This window comes from Rattus norvegicus, chromosome 18, assembly GCF_021556685.1.
Source record: "Rattus norvegicus strain SHRSP/BbbUtx chromosome 18, alternate assembly SHRSP_T2T, whole genome shotgun sequence".
In the NCBI taxonomy this organism is placed as follows: domain Eukaryota; kingdom Metazoa; phylum Chordata; class Mammalia; order Rodentia; family Muridae; genus Rattus; species Rattus norvegicus.
Window position 1 is genome coordinate 18,240,001 of NC_141551.1, and position 19,388 is coordinate 18,259,388.

At 39.2% G+C, this 19,388-nt stretch overlaps 1 long non-coding RNA gene across 1 annotated transcript in view; it reads right to left on the reverse strand.

Moving 5' to 3' along the window:
• The window catches only part of LOC147999697 (uncharacterized), a 35,770-nt gene that overhangs the window by 4,766 nt on the left and 11,616 nt on the right, over positions 1–19,388 (reverse strand). The window contains exons 2-3 of the long non-coding RNA XR_015643114.1: positions 4,495–4,530; positions 3,868–3,992 (exon numbers count right to left, since the gene is read on the reverse strand). This is a non-coding gene — a long non-coding RNA (uncharacterized LOC147999697). The remainder of the gene's footprint in view (positions 1–3,867; positions 3,993–4,494; positions 4,531–19,388) is intronic.

The following is a 19,388-nucleotide window of genomic DNA, read 5'->3' on the forward strand; positions in this document are numbered from 1 at the left end:
GAGAGAGAGACAGAGACAGAGACAGAGACACAGAGAGACAGAGAGACAAAGACAGACAGAGAGACAGAGAGATAAAGAGAGAGCGAGGGAGGGAGACAGACAGACAGACAGACAGAGAAAAGGACAGTCAAAGAGAGGCAGATGGGGTGGGAGAGAGGGGGAGGGAGAGAGAGGGAGAGGAAGAGAGTAGGAATGAGGAAGAGAAGGGGAAGAGGAAGCAAGGAAGAGAGAAAGAAATTCTGTGCATATGTCTCGAGCACATGTGCACAGGTTTTACTTGTAAAGTCATCCACTTACTCATCAGCAGGCGGTTGGTGATCGTTCATGCATAAGATGTTTGTACTAATACAGAAGTGCAAGCGTTCTCTGAGTATGCAGCACTCAGCCCTTGCTGTATTTCCAGGAATAACACTGCTAGATCATTCGTCCTTCTATATCACATTATGTTGAAAAACTGTTGTACATTTTCCTTAATTTATGTGCCCATCAAGAATCTGGTTTTCTGTTTCCAGATCCATAGGAGAATTTTTAAAATTAATTTTCTATGTTTTAGATGCTAGTCACTTTAGTTGGCTAAGTCGATATTTAATGTGACTTTGATGTGCATTTACTTGATGGCTTGTGATACTGAACATTCTGCCTAAACTTTTGGCCATTTTATGTCCTTTTTTGAGAGATTTTTGTTTGTATTCCTTCCTTTATTTTAAAATTAGATTACTTACTCTTGAGCACTGGGATTTTTAAGTTTTTCTCATATTCGGATCATTAAGTGTTCCATCACATGTATAACTTGAAAATATATTTCCTGATATGGGGGCAACTTCTGCATTCTGTTAATTATTTTATGTGTCATGAAGTTTTATAATTTAATATAATTCTACTCATTGACTTTTCTTCATCAATGGTGATTTGGGGGTTGACTATCAAAACAATTCTGGGCAGGATCAACACCATGAAACATTTCCACTATGGATTGCACAAGTAGATCATTCTGGGCCTTGCACTTTAATTGTAATCCATTTTAAGGCATTTTGTTTGTGCTTATTTGTTTGTTTGTTTGTTTATGGGTTCAGTCTTCCTGTGAACATCTAGTTTGTCCAGGACTACTCACATAAAAGACTATTTCTTCTCCATTCCATACTCCTGACAGTTTTGAGGTATCAATTATCTGAAAATTTATTTGAAATTTCTATTCTGTTTCATTGGTCTCTGAACTCATTTTGAAGTCATGCATATGCTGTTTGGGTAATCATCACTTTTCAGTGTATTTAGAAGTCAGAAGTTGTGTTGTCTGCAATCCTATAGCTGCTTCTATCTTGTCTTTCCAAATAATGTCCTTCCAAACAATTCAGTTGTTTGGTATTTTTTAATATCATACAAATATTAAGAGTTGTTATTCCCATAAAGAATTATATTATCATCCTGTTAACTCTAGCATTGATTAACATGTACTTTCTAACAATGTAAGTCCATATAATACACTGACATAAAATATTATTCATCTAATGTGCCCTTTTGAAATTTTTTCATTAATGTTTGGTAGACATCAGTGTGTCAACTTCTCCTGTGCATGAGGAAATATATCTCTAAATGCTTTACCTTATTATGTTTTGGGTAATAAAATGTTAGGCACTAAAATCCTTGCTTTCTGATCTAAGATGCAACTGAGGCAATGTAAAACGAACATTTTATAGAAGAGAGAGAGAGAGAGAGAGAGAGAGAGAGAGAGAGAGAGAGAGAGGGACACATAAATGAATATGGTGGCCATTTCTGAATGTATTTATAAAGAAGCTTAATGATTTTCAAAACAAATTTTAGGTGTTTAACACTCAAAACTTCTAGGCTTCTAGTGAAAGTGTATTGAACCTGTTGAATTATCAAGAAAATGTTTTAGTTTATTTGGTCAGTTAGAAAGTTTATGCATAAAATTAACATATAAATCTCAATACCCATATTGTGAATGAATATTCTAACGTTAAGGAAAATAACTTTATTGTTACTATACCTGAAGCATTCTCATTCCACACAAACCGCCCCATTAGCTTCTTTCCAGCTGGAGCTTACAGAACCTTAATTATAGTCACCATTGAGGTGACTGTGATTCCTGATAAAAATTTAAGAAACACTGTTTCATCTCTTAAGTGCTTTCAGCTCTGACACTGTGACTCCATGTTCTGAATGGAGAGAACAGAGCCTTGAGTCAACAAAGTATGTAAAACCGAAACTGGATGTACACAGTGAATCATGATACGATTTTTGGGAAATTCCACAGAAGCACAGTATTCTGTGCAGTGTTCCTGTAAACATGTATAATCGTGCTTAATCATGTGTATCCATTTTCAGAGGATTGCTCAAGTGAAAAGAGTTTGTCAAACCAAATTGTATTCTTCTCTGTTCCTGCAGGCGAAGAAAACTGTGCATTTCCCTTAACTTTCCAGGTATCTCTTCAAGTATATTTTCTAAGCTAGGTCAAGCCTTTATTCTGGGAGCAGCCACTATGGAAAGGAGCATGAGAGTGACTGACATCAGTAGATGCCACAGTTTGGAATGAGAGAATGGAATCAACCAAATACCTCTTTAGATAATTGAAAATAAAAATGTGATAACAATTTCAGATCTTTCTTACAAATATTTAAGTATAGCTACACACACACACACACACACACACACACACACACACACACACATATATATACATATATATATGAATGTATAAATACTAGGAACACAGTCTTACTGTATACACAGGCAGACTTTAAGCTTACTATATAAGCCAGGCTGGTTTTAAACTTGCAATTGTGTAGATTTGTGGGATTAAATGTTACACATTAATTTTTTTCTTGTTAAGGCTTATGTAGGTTTATACATTATTGTTATGGTTATTCTGCTTTGCTCAATCAGTGGTTAGAGGTTCTCATCCAATAATAGTGACTACATTAGCACTGAGTAGCTAGCTAGATTTCCTGTACCAAGCATAATTTCCCTCTTGTTCAACAGGTTTTAAGTCTAATTAGAGCTTTTGGTAATGTCTAAAGCGCTGTACCACTACTGCACTCTTAAGGTCATTGTGCCCTGGTGGCCATTGATGCGGTTCATAGACATCATTGATGGATAAGATTGTTTGCTATTCCTTCTTTGGATGCATACCTGGTGCCTTCTGATACTTTGAAGGCTATTCTTCAGTGAAGGGGTATTAATGTCAGTTGATAACACATCTACTACTAAAATATTTTCCTACTTGATTTATTTTACTTTTTACTTTTCAATAGAGACATATTGGCTATTTTTGGAAGAACTCGGATTAGGGTAGTCACTTTACAGTTTATCCATAAATAAACTGTCAAGCCATGAATTAAACATCTACACCACAAAATATGTCCCCATATAAGTGGTTACAGGAGGATATAGCTTATTATCTGTAAAAAGAAAGGACACCTCAGAGAATGCACAAGATAAAGAGCTATCCTGAGACTATACAAATCTGAGATGTACACAGCTTTCTCAGACCCCATGTTCAACAGTTAATTAAAAATATGAATTTATGGGAGGGCAGCCACTATTCTATTCAATCTCATAGTTATGATCATATAGGCCTTGTTTCAAGTATCTCTGGACAGGTTTCATTGACCACTCTGGGAACTGGCTTTTTCTGGGAACTGAAAAATAGATAGGTGATATTAAAAGTTTTCAAACAAGGAGACAACATTGGATTGGCCTCAGAACAGGGATGACAAGCACACGTGATCTTTTCTGGTGTCCATTTCTTTAGACTAACAAAGTAATTGCTCAGCAAAAATTGTCAGCCATCATGGGGTGACCTAGGCAAAGGAAAGGAGCGGCCATTCTAAAAGGATAGAATTTACATACTTCGAACTTTTGGTTACATCAGGAACAGCATGTACATGTCCTCGGTGGCATCAACCTGAGATGCGACTCTGTCAGCCAAATTAAGGTTTTGCAAAGACAGGATCCTTTAGCACACAGTCCAGCACCTGTCATCAAGACAACATAACCCACTAGGATGAGCTCATGCCTGCACATTCTTAGGCTATTTGTCAAAGAGTGTTATAGAAAAACCTTCAGCCTTTTATCTGCTAAATGTAAATTTTTATGTCGGTACATTTACAGTCATAATTTAGAGCCCTTACAAATAATCCCTTGGGGCAAATGGCTGGACTGTTAATGTCTTAATTCTCTCCTGAAGTTGGCAGTACATAGGAGGCTTGCTTTGGCTTTCTGCTGTAACTCAGAAACATGACTTCTAACATGAGTTGACTTACAGGTGATCTTTTTGTAATAGGTGGGATACTGTGGTATAATTGAGACCTCGGACTATGGGCCAAAGGAGACTGATCTCCTAAAAGTATTAAGTAGCTCTTTAGCAGCTTAATCCTTATGGTAAGTGCTCCAGCCTCAGTATCCTTGTCTATAAGAGGAGAGGGTTATAAAGAGGTAGGTAGGGCTGGGGATTTAGCTCAGTGGTAGAGCGCTTACCTAAGAAGGGCAAGGCCCTGGGTTCGGTCCCCAGCTCTGAAAAAAAGAACCAAAAAAAAAATATATAAAGAGGTAGGTATAAGTCATCTACCATCACTGATTTAAATATTCCCGTGGATGCCTTCTCTTCACAGTTACCTTGACCCCATCCAAAGTTGTTTCTTATCTGTCCAAACAGAGAAATAAAGGCCATGAAGAATTCTTTTATTCAGTTACAAGATTTTGTAAAACAAAGTATTATATTTTCAAAATTTTGCTGAGGACAAAGAAAATGTGTTAGTCATTCTATGTGAGAGGGTTATATGTGTGAATGAATGCATATACATATACATACAAATATATGCACATGTGTCATATACACATTCATAATTTTTTGAGAGCTTTCTTGGTTTCTCTTTATGAATGTAAACCTGAGGACACACTCTCTTGGGGGCTGTATTTTTGAGACGTTCCATACTTATAATGTGAATGCCCTTTGACATCAATAGTCAAATACTTTGGTATTGTGTGTAGTGTAACAAGTAAGTGATAAAGCAATAACTTTCTGTTTTAAAAAAAAACTTGACATATTTAGACACGAAGTGTTTAGTGGTATTTTTAAATTTTCTTTGAACTATTTTGAAATATTTTATTAATTACTTATTGTGTGTTTATATGCTATATTTGCACTTATGAGTTCATGCACCGTGTGTCCAGGAGCTTGAAAGGGTGTCACAGCCCTTGGAATCAGCGATCAGAAGATAACTTGGAGAAATCAGTCTCCTCCTTCTACCATGAGGGTGTCGGAGATCGTATTCAGTTAATTGGGCTTAGTAAGAAGTGATTTTACTTATTGACCGATCTCTCTGTCTTCACACTTTCATTTATTTTTAGACAACTTCTCACTGTTTTAGCTTTAAAGTCATCATTCTCCTGCGTCAGTTTTTGTTTTGTTTGTTTTGTTTCTGTTTTGAGTACAGGGGGTTGTAGTCACTTATTACCATACGCAGTTTCTATATAAACTATTTTTACATAATAAGTTGATTTGAAGGGGTTCCACCAATTTTGTTGACTGATACGCATAACTTAATCATGTTTATTGAGGAAGAAGAAAAATGTAACATATAAAGCTATCTCTGTTGAATTCATAGACCATTCTGTTCTCAGATCCTTGGCATTAGTACTTTGTTAACCTTCCTCTGTCAGGGACGGGCTGCTATATACTATTCATGATGCTTGAATATATCCTGTCAGTTATTATAGATAGATATTTGTCTATCACGTTGTGTTTGTTTAGTTGAGAATCCTTTATGGATTAAGCAGTCTATGAAAACTTTAGCATGATGAAAAGTTGAATGGTATTAACAAACATATTGACACAAGATAGAAAGGGAACTAAGTTTGTTAAAGTATAAGGAAAAGTCCAGGCAATTTAAGTTTGTTTTTTTCTACATTATTTTAAAACTTTTCCTGAGGACATAGTGAATTTGTTCAGGGAATAAAATGTAAGGAAGTAAAATAAAACATGGGAAACCAATCTGATGGTTAAAATTTGAGAGTTCAAGCTCTTTTCATACTGCATAAACATGTTAAAAATACAGGCTTGGGATGAATGGGGCTCCGTGGTAGAGTGCTTGCCTAGGTTATGAAGGAAAAATGCTAAATAATTTCCAGAACTGAAAAGAAAAAAAACCTGTGGCTATTTTCCAATGCAAGCTGTACATTTTCTTCAAAAATGCAGTATTTTGTTTGGAATTTTAAGTTTTGTACTCTTTACAGAACAATATTAAGATTAATCAAGGATACTGCATACCTCAGTACTAATTACAGTTTGTGTCATATATCCATGTCTCAGTCCTTGATTATGTACCAGCCCTCTCAGTGTCTGCCTTCCCATCAAGATGGCTTATGAGATACTAGTGTGCTTATTCTGATAGTGGGACAGAATGGAGAACCTCTCATTTATCCTTGGCTTTGGAAACTTAGTCTTTCCATGCCCCACAGCCTGAATAGATCCTGAGAAGTAATATCTCCCCTGTGACTTCCATTTCTTCAGAGTTCAAGGGCACCAAGAACCTTGGACCTTGAGGTCGGCTCTCAATAACTCAGTCCTAGAAATGCCTACCCTGCATATCCCCTGCCAGAGTATGCTAAAGAGTCTTGGAATGACTTTCATTATGACTTGATTTTTGTATCAGCTCAAAGTGTTTCTCTACCTCACCTCCAGAATCAGGGTCCTTCTCATAATCCCAGTCAAATGTGGATACTCAGTGTATACCAGTCCCTCCAAGCACACTTCCTTGCCATAGGATATGGAGACAAGAACTGTGGTTATGAGTAAAGACGCTGAAACTGTGGCAGAGAGTATTGAACTTTATGTGAAAATTTTCTGCTGCAGGAAACTGGAAGTTATTAAATGATTCTGTGCCTTTCTTCATAATACAACCTTCAAAGGAAGACACAAGGGCAGGATAAAAATATTGGACATATGAATGCAGTCTCTGAATGTTGGTAATGGCGGTTCAGGAAGCAGGAAGGACACCCTTGCTCAGTGCTAATACAGAAAGAACACCTGCATGATTTGTGAAGAATATGACCTAGTTAAGGATAATAAATGGTACATTATTTATTAGCAAGAAAGGTTTTCAAAATGTACCTACTTAATTACTCCTTTCAAGACTGGCTTTAACATTAGACTTAATAGAACCTTTCTAAGTTCATGGGAGAGTGATTTCCTTAAATGAAAAATGATAAAGTAAATGTAAACAATTAAATTCCCCTGAGCTAGATAAACCTTTTATCTTGGCAGTCACTCTGAGAAGGCCAGGGTACTGCACTGCATGGCGAAGATTGCTAACACATTCACCTAGTACTTACAATGGACATGATGTGTACTCAATAACTATTTCTTTATGGAATGATACATATGAATGGCATCAATAATCAGTAGATAACTTCAAACAAATATTATACCTTCAAAAAGAAGACAAGATATTTTTGTACCTATAATATTACCATAGAACCGTTTCCATTTCAAATAATACCCTATCTTCGGAACTGACAATATGAATGTCCTCATAGAACTAAGGGCAGGCAGGCTGAAGCTGTGAGCCTACTGTGTTCAATCGCAAAGTCATATTGTCCTATGGAATATTGATACAAATTGACTTTAAATTTCTCATAAACAAGAAGAATTCCATTGAGGAAATACTTATGCACCATTGAATAGTTTTAAATGAGCCTACCACCAACATTGTTATATCTCAGATATTGAAGAGGACATATTTATGATCAAATCGCACTCATTTATTTTCATTTTCAAGTTTAATTGATATTTTTATTTGTATTTTTGTTGGCCAAATCTAGATTCCTACTCTAAATATCCAGTTTTTCTCTCACTGTCTGTTTCTCCTCAGATTCATTCTGTGACCTAACTGGTTTGGAATTTTTTTTTATGCATTAGGTAACTTCTCCCATGTCTCAACCGACCTCGCACAGCTTGTTAAAACACCAGTGATCTTTAACTCAAACACCAGTTCCAGAGTTTAATAACCAAACTCGTCATTGCACCACATTCACTCCATGTGCACACCACACTATCTTCCCCTCATCTTTTGTTCTTTCTCCCTCAGAATTTCCTGTGTCTTAAATGCAGTATGCGGTTTCTGACCCTCAGACTTGCCCAATCACTTTGACCCCAGTCTTCTTCTGCTCCTTCTTCTCTTTGTCCGTTAAATTTCTTCTCTTTGCTTTTGACTCCTCTAAAATATCATCCAGCTCATCCTTGATGATGGCAAACAATAGTCTTGGCACTCTTCAATCACCCAATCAGTCCTATAAGATCTCCATCATTCTAAGCTCAGGAGATCATGACCAGAATAATATCTCTAAGTTACATGATTTCTGACAAAAGGCAGTCAGATACTCCAGCAGAAGAAATTAACATTCTTCATGAAAATGAATTATCATGGTTAAAATATAGGTAATGATCATCAAAAGTATTCAACAAATATCAAAAGCCTAGCAGCAAATTATCAGAGTGAGAAAAGTTAGAGAAAGTTACAGGAATGTTTAGGTCAGGCCCATACTATAAATGTAACCCAACCTAGTGGTGTATTAGTATCAATCTTGCAGAACTATTTTCATAAGCAAAGAACACTGTACATGACTATGAAAAAGAGATGGGACATTTTATGATGTGTTTACATGACTTGCTTCAGGTAATATTCTGAGATTGTATACTTTTTTCAAAATTTAAACCACACTCATTTGCAATTTTTATTATATGAAAAAATAACAGCCTCACACTTATCTGAAACTGCTTTTATCCCATCTGTGTGTTTTTCCTGTTACCTGGCTGCCTGGGTTCCTGACCTTTTATTTTGCAAAAATGTACAATGAAGACAATTAGTAAAGTTTCCATGAATTCTATGTGGAAACTAGTGATGTGTCATTGCCCAGGCCCCTGATAGGCAACTATGTAAGCATATTACATACAAGTAACAAGAAAGCCAAGTGTCCTGGTGAGCCTTTCACTCAATATGTCAAAGAAAGGTAAGAGGAAGAAGAGTGGCTGTAGTGGACTCAGCATTTCCCTTTCCTCTAAATTCTTGGATTGAAATCAATTTGATGGTACTTGGAAGCTAGTCTACAGGGAAGCAACTACAAAAATGAAGAGAGAGCTTTCATGAATGGGGCTTCCTATTATTAGAGGATGTGAAGTTATCTATCTTTCTTTATGATCAATATAAGTATACAAGGCTATATAATAACATGCAATGCAACAGGAGGCCCAAAAGGAACCAACTATGATAGGATCCTGAACTCAGATATTTAAACTCAGAAATTATAAACAGTAACAATGTGCTGTTTTTAAGCCATTTCATCCTGGGTTCTTGAAAATGGCAGCCCAAACTAATGGCACATCAACGTCAGTACCCTCAGTTGCCAAACCTATGTTTTCTCTCTATGAATCTCCTTAAGGAAGAACAAGCTTCAACCTCACAGTCAAGGTTTAGAATAGAGATCAACACCAGGCTAATGTTGAAGAGGTATATGGAAGCAGAAAAGTTCTGAGGTAAACACTCAAAGCTGTTGGGAATCCGTATAGATACAATAGTAGGAGTCATTATATATTTTTCTTTGCCTCATATGTCACCTTCTGTAACCCATTCAGGGCTCTTTTTAAAATTTTTTTGTGTGTATTTGCCACCACTGAACAGAGAATGGGACCTCCGTTGAAGGAATCAGAGAAAGGACTGAAAGAGCTCGAAGGGGCTTGAGACCCCATATGAACAACAATGCCAACCAACCAGAGCTTCCAGGGACTAAGCCATTACCCAAAGACTATACATGGACTGACCCTGGGCTCCAACCTCATAGGTAGCATTGGATATCCTAGTAAGAGCACCAGTGGAAGGGGAAGCCCTTGGCCCTGCCAAGACTGAACCCCCAGTGAATGTGGTTGTTGGGGGGAGGGCGGTAATGGGGGGAGAATGGGGAGGGGAACACCCATCTAGAAGGGGAGGGTAAGGGACTAGGGGGATATTGGCCTGGAAACTGGGAAAGGTAATAACAATTGAAATGTAAATAAGAAATACCCAATTTAATAAAGATGGAGAAAAAAAAGAGTTTAAAATTGAAAAAAAAATCTTTTTATGTGCTTCTCTTACAAGCAACTACATTGCATTTTGAATTTTTTCTTCATGCCTAAATCTCCCTTTCACACTTCTAGGATTTTTATGCCAAAATTTCTGCTATTCACTCTTCTAGCACCTTCTTAATCTTATCCAGTTGTTCCCAAGGTCTAATTTCTGCTCAGAGGGGCAGTAAGCTTATTCTGAAATCTGCCAATGAGTTCACGTTTCCTTATGCTTGGTGTTCTATGTAAGATTATCTACTTACCCTTCGGTCAAAAGAGCACAAATAAAATGACCCACAGAGAAGGGGTCTGCCCCTGTCTTTTTGGAGGATCCTCTGACTTTAGCTCCCCTGGATATTTCAGAGAAGAAAACCTACTGCCCATCGGGCCAGCTTTTCTTTTGCTTTCCCAATAGGAATGGTATCTATGAACTGTGGTTTTTACACATACCCAGCGTGCTGCCAGCAGGGATCAAAGAGAGAGTCAAAAGAGGCAGAAAGAGCAAAAATCCAATTCTGATGCCTTTGCAGCTCGCAGTCATTTAACATTTCATCTCCATGAGTTTCCCAGGGTGCATGCTGGAACAGGCTGCATTTAAAAGTTGACCCTTCGCTACCCATTGTCCTGCTTCCCTCTGGAGCATGTAGACATGCACACTGTTAGGGAGGCACATGTGGGTGACAGAGAGGAAGGTAATCAACTCCATACCCTGGCCAAATTGTTTGAAATTATTTCGACCCCAAAATACATTTTCTCGTCCCTTTCCATGTCCTTATCTTGGCTTGCCACTTCAGAAACTCCAGTTTCCATTGTAGCCCAATGAGGTCAAAATGCCACCAAAAAAAAGTCATCAGTTCTAACATAAGTCCTATCTATTTTTTTGAAATATCAAAGAATTCTGTGTGCTCTCAGAAGTCATGCATATCAAGAGTCTTGGTTCCGTGGTCCTCATTTGAACTTTCTGAGGTTCCTACAACACAGGCTTCAAGTTCAGTCAGTTTGATGTGATGACTTTGAGTTTGGCGTTTAAGGAGCTATGAAATAAACATCAATACAATGCCGGCTCTTGTTTCATTTGAACTACTTAGCCCTCTAGGGCAGACTCTGGCAAATCTAGAAATTCAAGTTTCACTGATAACTGAACTTTAAAAGGACTTGAGGTTATGGATTAAGGGAGTCTGAGTTGCAAAAACTGCGTCTAACTCAAAGTAAACAGCACAGGCTGCTCTTCAGCCTTGTGTGAGCCAATTCTGGTTGCAAGTTGGCCCCACTGGAAGTCACTCTACAGCCTGTCTCTATTCTCTCAGAATTATGAGTTACCATGGTTACAGTGGCTTCTGGAAATGAACTTCATAATTGCTGCATATTGCATATAAACAGCTGGATTCCCTCTTTCAATTTCACTCTGAAACAATGAAGGGCCTAGAAAATAGCCTTACACTTGAATAGTTGACATGTTAAAGACCATTATCCCAGGAGCAAAACGTCATAGCAGAGAAAGTCTTGAAGGGATGATAAGTCACATCCAGATACTCTGTACACACAGAGGAATATATGTGGTTTCATAAACACAGAGCTAAGATATGTGAAAAGATAAGCATGTCCTTCTTTTAAAGACTAATCAATCTCATGCTTGTTCGGAAAGGTACAAAATGGAAAGACAGAAAGAAAGGGTTTCTTTCAGAAGGTCCTGTGGCAGGCAGGAACAGAGTAGAAAATCTAGAGCAATTTGATGGTGTCAATGTTGCTACAGCTAGGATGTATAGCCTGGGCTAGAATCCTGATTCTGTGAAAGGTCAAAAATATTGCCTCTAAGTTTCGTCAATTCCTGGACTCATTCAACTGTAATTTGTAATTAAGGGGTTAATTACAAAATCTTGCATTCATGTTCTCATAGGGATCTTATTCTACATTGGCAGTACAGTTACGTAGTAGCCATAATTGATGGCAAGGTTTACTCTGCATTCCTACTGAACTAGTACATCACTGACTTCTAAGATTGTCACACCCCATTCCACTTCAGAAAATTACAATGAACCCAATTATTAGAATAAAATATCTACAAGGAAGGTAAGACATGAGTAGAAGCAAAATTACCCTGCCATTTTTTTTGTGGTTCTTTTTTTTCGGAGCTGGGGACCGAACCCAGGGCCTTGCGCTTCCTAGGTAAGCGCTCTACCACTGAGCTAAATCCCCAGCCCCTACCCAGCCATTTTTTTTCAAGATTATTAATCATGGAAGACAGCCTAGAGGTTTAGTCATGTGATTAAGGAGAAAGGGCTGATTCAAAGTGAATGGAGGCTTGAAGAAGGAGCATGTTAGGGAGTTGGGCACAGACCAGGTTGACAATGAGAGCTCAGGTAATAGACATAAGGGAAATGAAGAAGCATTGACAGGAAAACCCATCTCAGATCAAGAAGGTTGAGGTTTCTATCCATGTGAAAAAGCCTGAAAGTACTCCCCAGAAAAGCTGCATGCTGAATATTTGGTGCTTAGGTAATACTTGAGAGTGAAGAGCTAGAAAGGAGAAATAGAGATAGAGATAGACACACACACACACACACACACACACACACACACACACACACACACACACACAGAGAGAGAGAGAGAGAGAGAGAGAGAGAGAGAGAGAGAGAGATAGAGACAGAGAGAAAGAGACAGAGATAGAGAGACAGAGACAGAGAGACAGACAGACAGACAGAGAGCGAGAGACAGAGATGGAGAGAATTTGACCCTACACGGGTCTTAATAGAGGATTATTTCTCTGTCCTGCTTGGAATTTGCTCTGGCAACATCTCGGTTCTGCATGTAAAACCGCGGAGGTCAACCTCTTTGCTCTTCAGAACTGAGCTGCTCGCCCTCTCTTTCTGTACAGGAAGGTTTGATCTTGCACAAGGTGAGCCTGCTGTGAAATACAGCATGTAATAAGGAGGCTTCATTCTCCTTGGAACAGGAGTTTGTTTTCAGGCAAGAATTGTTATCCAGAAGTCTCGAGGAGCTGATTTAATACAGCTCACAGTGTACTCATTTTAAGAATGAACAATGCTTTTTTCTAAGAATAACAAACTTGAGCTAGAAATGTAGCTCAGTTGCTTGAATGCTCGCTTAGCATGCATAAAGCCTTAGCGTCTGTCTTCAGCACCGTATCAAAAACAGATGTGGTGGTTTACAGGCCTGGAATCGTCAAAGAACAGGATCTACTTTAAAGGAAACGACTGGGTTTCTTAAAGGATCTAACACTGTAAAGCTTTTTGTTAACTTTTGAGATGTCTCAGGATTTTGGAATCCAGGGATTTGAAAATTACAAATTTACCAATGTAGACTGAGAATCTATTAGACGTTCTATGCTGTCTCTGTCTCTGTCTCTGTCTCTGTCTCTGTCTCTCTCTCTCTCTCTCTCTCTCTCTCTCTCTCTCTCTCTCTCTCTCTCTCTGTGTGTGTGTGTTGATATGCGTGTGAAGAATACATCACGCATTTTCCCTAATTTTTGAGGCAGTTTCTCACCACTTTGTTTAGACTGGCTGGTCAGTAAATTCCCAGGATGCTTCTCTGTCAGTCCCTGCTGGAATTACAGGTAAGTATCACTATAGGTGGTTGAAGAATTTTTGCAAACAATAAATTTGTTTCCTTTAAATGTCTTTCATTCAGGAACAAAAATTAAACTAAACTAAAATCAGATAAACCTCAAAGATGAATGAATTGGTAACAGCAGTCATGCTAGCTTCTGATAGTCTATGACATGAAGCTTCTGAATTCTTGGAGTTTTTATTTGTTTACATATAGGAAGTTTCTGAGGTTACAGGAGGAAACTTTTTCTTGGAGATATTAAAATGAGTTTTTAATCATCTGTTTTCCGAGGCTAATCAAAAGAACAGAAAGATCTATCAGTATAAAACTGGGACTCGGGAGATGGCTGCTCAGTCAATAAAACTGGGACTTGGGAGATGGCTCAGTCAATAAATTACTTCATAAACCTTAGAGTCTGATCTGATCACAGCACCCACATGAATGTTGGAGCATGGACACAGTATTGCTAGTGCTCTTAATCTTGGTACCAGTGAAAAAAGAGAAACAAGAGGTAACCTGGTGCTTCCTAGCCGTCCAGACACATCAAGTGCCAGTACAGTATGAGACAGTGTCTCAAGAAACAGTGAGCAGTTGATCTTTGGCCACTGAATGTGCATGCATACACTTATATGCATAGCACGCGCGCGCGCATGCACACACACACACACACACACACACACACACACACACACACACACAATTTCTAAAACTATTTCTCCCAGTTCAGTATAGGAAAGACAAGTCGACATTGCTGGAAGGTGCGAACGTGAAGAGTGTTATGGGACAGAAGTCTTCATGACAGAACTCTCTATTTCCTTGTCTTACATAATCTTTATCCACTCATCCGGGGCTGTCATCCCTGCCTCTTACCCACAAGAGCAAATGCAGGCAGCACAGTGACATTTTAATAATAATACTTTGTACTTATACAGCACCTGTCAGCCAATGATCTCGAAGTAGTTTCCCTGAGATTAACTCATTAATCCTCACAAGGGTAAGTGACTTTCCCAAGGTCACAGAACAGTGAATGTCAGGGACAGGAGAGTGTGCTGAGTTTCTCTCTCTTATACAAGCTCTTATTGCTGCCTGTCTGCCTGCCCTCCAAAAGGCCCTGTTTAACATTGCTCAAACTCACAAATTTTGGTGGAGTTTGATTACACCCTGGATCTTCTGTGCAGACCCTTAAGCTTCCAAGTCAAGTGGTCAGACATCTCTGTTTTGAGCACTCCTATCCATTGAGCTAGGAACATACATTTTAACAGGAGGCAAAGAAGGCTATTATGCCACTAAACCAAATAATAACCTTGTAGCTTAGATTTGGAAGCTATGGTCACAAGGTTCACTTTTCCAATGAGTAAACCACAAGTGTGTTCTACACCTGTAACTGGATGTGTTCAGAGAAAGCACAGAGGCAGACTGGCAAACACAGTTCAGTATTAATAGGACTCTCTGCTCCCTTATAGTCAAATGGCAGCATTAGGGGCTCAAGATATTACAGAAGGGTTTGGTATAAGTACTGAAGATTGCACTTTCCAGAAGCACATGGGAGGAGTGGTTTCTAATGCAGCAAATGCCAAGAATTATCCTTCTGCACACAAAATAGACCTCAGCCCTGGATGGCACATGTGATATCACATATTATGGCAGTATCCAGAACCAAGATTCAAATAAGAGTTCTCATTGAAATATAGCTATGCGAACTGTGTAATATTAAATTTGAAAATTCAAATACAAATAAATGCAAAAGGAAGTCTTTGGGAATAATAGTAGAAGAATGAACATCTACTTTAATCGACAGTGTGAGACAAAACCTGTCCCCCCACTCTCTGCAATACTAGAAATGAGTAGAGGTGAAGGGCTTGTTTGGAATACCACACACTCTACAATCAACTTTCAACATCTGAGTCTTGACTAAGAAAATATGTTGACTGTAAAATTTCTTGGATCTATACATCAGGGAAGGTAATTATTTCTTGGGGGGAAAGAGCATCTTAAGTTGTCCACAAATCACCAAAGGCTGCTTTATAAAGTAATACCTAGAAAATGCATTTGGACAGGAAAGGTAGGGGAAGGAAGATGGAGAAGAGGACAGCACTACTCTTCCTGCTCTATGTACAGGTTCCATGTCCATGGAGAATAATTAACTTTATATGGTAACTAGCTGTGAAATATTTTAAGAGAATAAGAGTATTTCAAAAGTGGTTGGAGAAATGATTTAGTAAGTGAAGATCACTGTTTACAAATCCAGGGAATTTGGGTTAGATTGCTTGAATGCACTTGGTAGCTTAGAATCATTTCCTACTCTAGCTTCAAGGGTTCCTATGTTCTCATCTGGCCTCTAAGACTACCAGGAACATAAGTGTTACATATATATGTGTGTGTGTGTGTGTGTGTGTGTGTGTGTGTGTGTGTGTGTACACACAAAGCACACATACTTATCTAAAATATAATGAAATAAATAAAAAAACATTTTGAAAAAATCAAAGTCATTATCGTCAGAAACGCTCCCATGGAGTGAGTGAAGTATAAGCTTAGCTTTCATGGGTGTGTTGTCTAAGTTAGGTAGAGCATGGAGATGAATAATAATCAAAGCTGTGCTTCAAGCTCTTACTGAGATGGGCAACTGCACTGTACCGATACACGCATTTACCCTAGAATATGGATATATATGCATATTGGGACAGTGAGTGGATTCCCATCTTCATCTTAAAGCTGATGAATTATACTTAGAATCACAATAAATATTAGGTAAAGTGATCGTGAAACTTGTCTGTCCAGTACCATCTGGTTTTTGTTACTTGTGTCATAGGTTCCTTTTCTAAATATGAAGTGCTGAAATTAAAAAAAAAATGTTATCATATGCCAAATGCACAGTCTGGGAACCCTACCAGATATATTTTATGAAGCACCTAGGGAAGAATCAAGAGGCTTGAGGTGGAAGTGGTACTTGTGCAGGGCTTGTTCTTGAGTGATTAAGAACACTTACTAAGCTACTTACTCTTTCTCATTCCCTCCTATGAGAAAGTGAGGGCATCTGCATGTGGTTTGTATTCATGGATATAGAGGCTGTCAAACAGTTTTTAAAGATGGTAGAAATCTCTAGCAAAATCCAGAGAACACTGATCTAGCAATACTGTAGACTGCTGCTGTGGGGGTGAGAACCTGGATAAGAAAAGAAACCAGGGCCATTTTCCTGGATATGAGAAGACCTGGAGAAGCCTGAAGCAATGTTGGTAAGGAAAGAGTCACAGGAAAATGATTTTTAAATTATCTTGAGGAATAATTTGTGACCATAAGAAATCACCATCCCCAGGCCAAGGAATCCTTAGGCTCACAGGGGTTTGGAGATTTTTATTTGATCCATTTAAGAGAACAAACCAGCTGGGAAAACACAACATTATCTTTTTTTTTGAGATTATATGAGAATAGGAGCTCCCTACCTTTCCTTCAACACCCCCCAGAGACCTGGTCCACATCTGTCCAAGCACATCCTTACAGCTCCTATTTAAACAGTCTTTCTACTCATTAAGAGTTGACCCAGTGGGGAGCTTTAACAGCACATTAGACAGTATTTTGTAATCTAGCTTCCAGAAGCTTTTGGGAAGCAAGAGACTGAAAGACTCTGCCTGTATCTGAGGGTGTCTGCTTCTATCTGGGGAGGAGGGATTTACAGGAGAGTGGACAGGAGAGAAGGGAGAGAGGAGTGCCAAATGTGGAGCAGAGGACAGCTGAGCTGCTGTGTCACAGGGGTACCTGCTTATCAGCTGTCCTCACTAGGTGGAGGTTAGAGTCTCCTTCTGTTTCTGTAAGCCCCTATGCTACTTACTCCTTCTCATTCCCTCCTATGAGAAAGTGAGGGCATCTGCATCTTAAAGAGACAGAGCACCCCCACTCCTACTCTCTCTTCCCTAGGCTTTAACAGTGAATATTCAGCAAGAACTAATTGGCTCAGGGGAATGAGTTGTCTCCCTGTGTGTGTTTGTGTGTTCATGTGAATGCATGTATGTGCATGTATGTGTGTGTGTATGCATATGAGCATATGTGTGTTTGTGTGTGCTAGGCCTTAGCTCTCCTTTATCATTTTCTCACAGATTTAAACAAAACTCTTGCCTCCTACAGGCCGTGGTAACACAGAGGGTTATGGTGAATGACTAAACATACTCATTGTAGAGATGATGGCAGAGTCCAGCTACAGGTCCTGTTGATTCCATTCGGGAAGCAGAGATAATATGGGTGACCCTCAAAGCTTGGTGTTAGAGTCCTGGCTTAAGTTGGGATGGGATGGCACTGTGTTTTCTCACAGGAAGAGGAGGAAAATAACCGTACCGTCTTTGTCATGCAGGATGCAACAACAGGTGGGGCCTGTATGTCTGAGTTACTGCTTCCACATTGTAATAGGACAGGTTGAGAAACAATGCCTCCCACCAGAACACTCTCTAACTTATGACACAGGGCAAAAGCTGAGGAATTTCATGAAACCCCTAGGCCAACTGGAGAGCGAAAAAGAAGCTAAGGAAAGCAGAAACTCTGAGATCACATGACACCTACCTTTACTTCATTGCTCTGCCACAAAAGCTGCAGCTCCCATCGAGGCCAAGGAACTGTCACCAGAGTGTACAATTGCCTCATTACCAGAGAGAAGAGCTGTGCACTGGGAACCTTCTCAGCCTCCCTGGGGCACAGAGACCCAAGATAACAGCATGCCAACTCACCCCCTGCTGGCTTTTATTGTATGCTAATGTAATGGGACCATCAGTCTGAAGGCTGTCTGTGCATAGAAACTGGATTTCTTTTTGTCTAGTTGGAGCAGTCCTTTTAAATTCCTGCAAAGGGAAAGGAGTGGGAGTCTTAACAGGAAGAAAGGAAAAAGAACAGACAGGAGGAGGGAGGGAGAAGCAATATGATAAAAATTCCACAAGGGAAAATGTGGAATTTAGAAAGGCTTTTTTTTTAAAGGAAGTATAGCTAAAAACCAGGGTAACGGGCTAACATGTCTTTCTCATCACAGAGCAGAAGTACAGAGGGGACCCGTGTTGCACACAGCAGGGAAGGCCAAGCTCAACCAAGTTCCAGGGAGTTGGAAACAGGGAGGAGGCAGCTGAGAGTGAGTTTCCAGAGGAGGGCTCTGCAGTCTCCATGCCAGTCTTCGAAATGGCACTTTCCTCACAGAAGGGAAAAGTATTCAAGCGGCCTTGGAAACAGTTTTCACAGAGGCCTGTTTCCAGCAGTCACTTGGTAAAGTGTAAATATAGGAAAGGCAGGGGACGGGGCTGCAGGGAGAAAGGGAAAGAGAAGGGAAGTAAGGACGCAAACAAAGGGAAGGAAGGGTATTGAGAAAGAGACAGAAGAGAGAGGTCTATTGAATGAGGCTGAGCCACAGGTAGTGCCAACAGAAAAGTGTACTGCGATTTTTACTTCAAGCTCTTGAGCTGTCTCTTATGCCATTGAAGAACTCAAGACATACTCTTGTGTTGCTGCATCTGTGAGGTAGAAAGCTCGTCAGAAAACGTGCTGTGCTGGGTAGTCCTGTGGCCCCTCTCCCTTCTGTTAAAGGTACTTAAGGATCCTACTTACAGCCTTTTGGTCCCTTAGCAAGCAAGCGAGTTCAGCTTATGGACCAAGGCTGACCAATGTCTCTAAAATCTTGTAAAGATCAAAAATAACTTCGTTCTGGGTATTTAATGGGAAGTTTCTTTCTTCCACT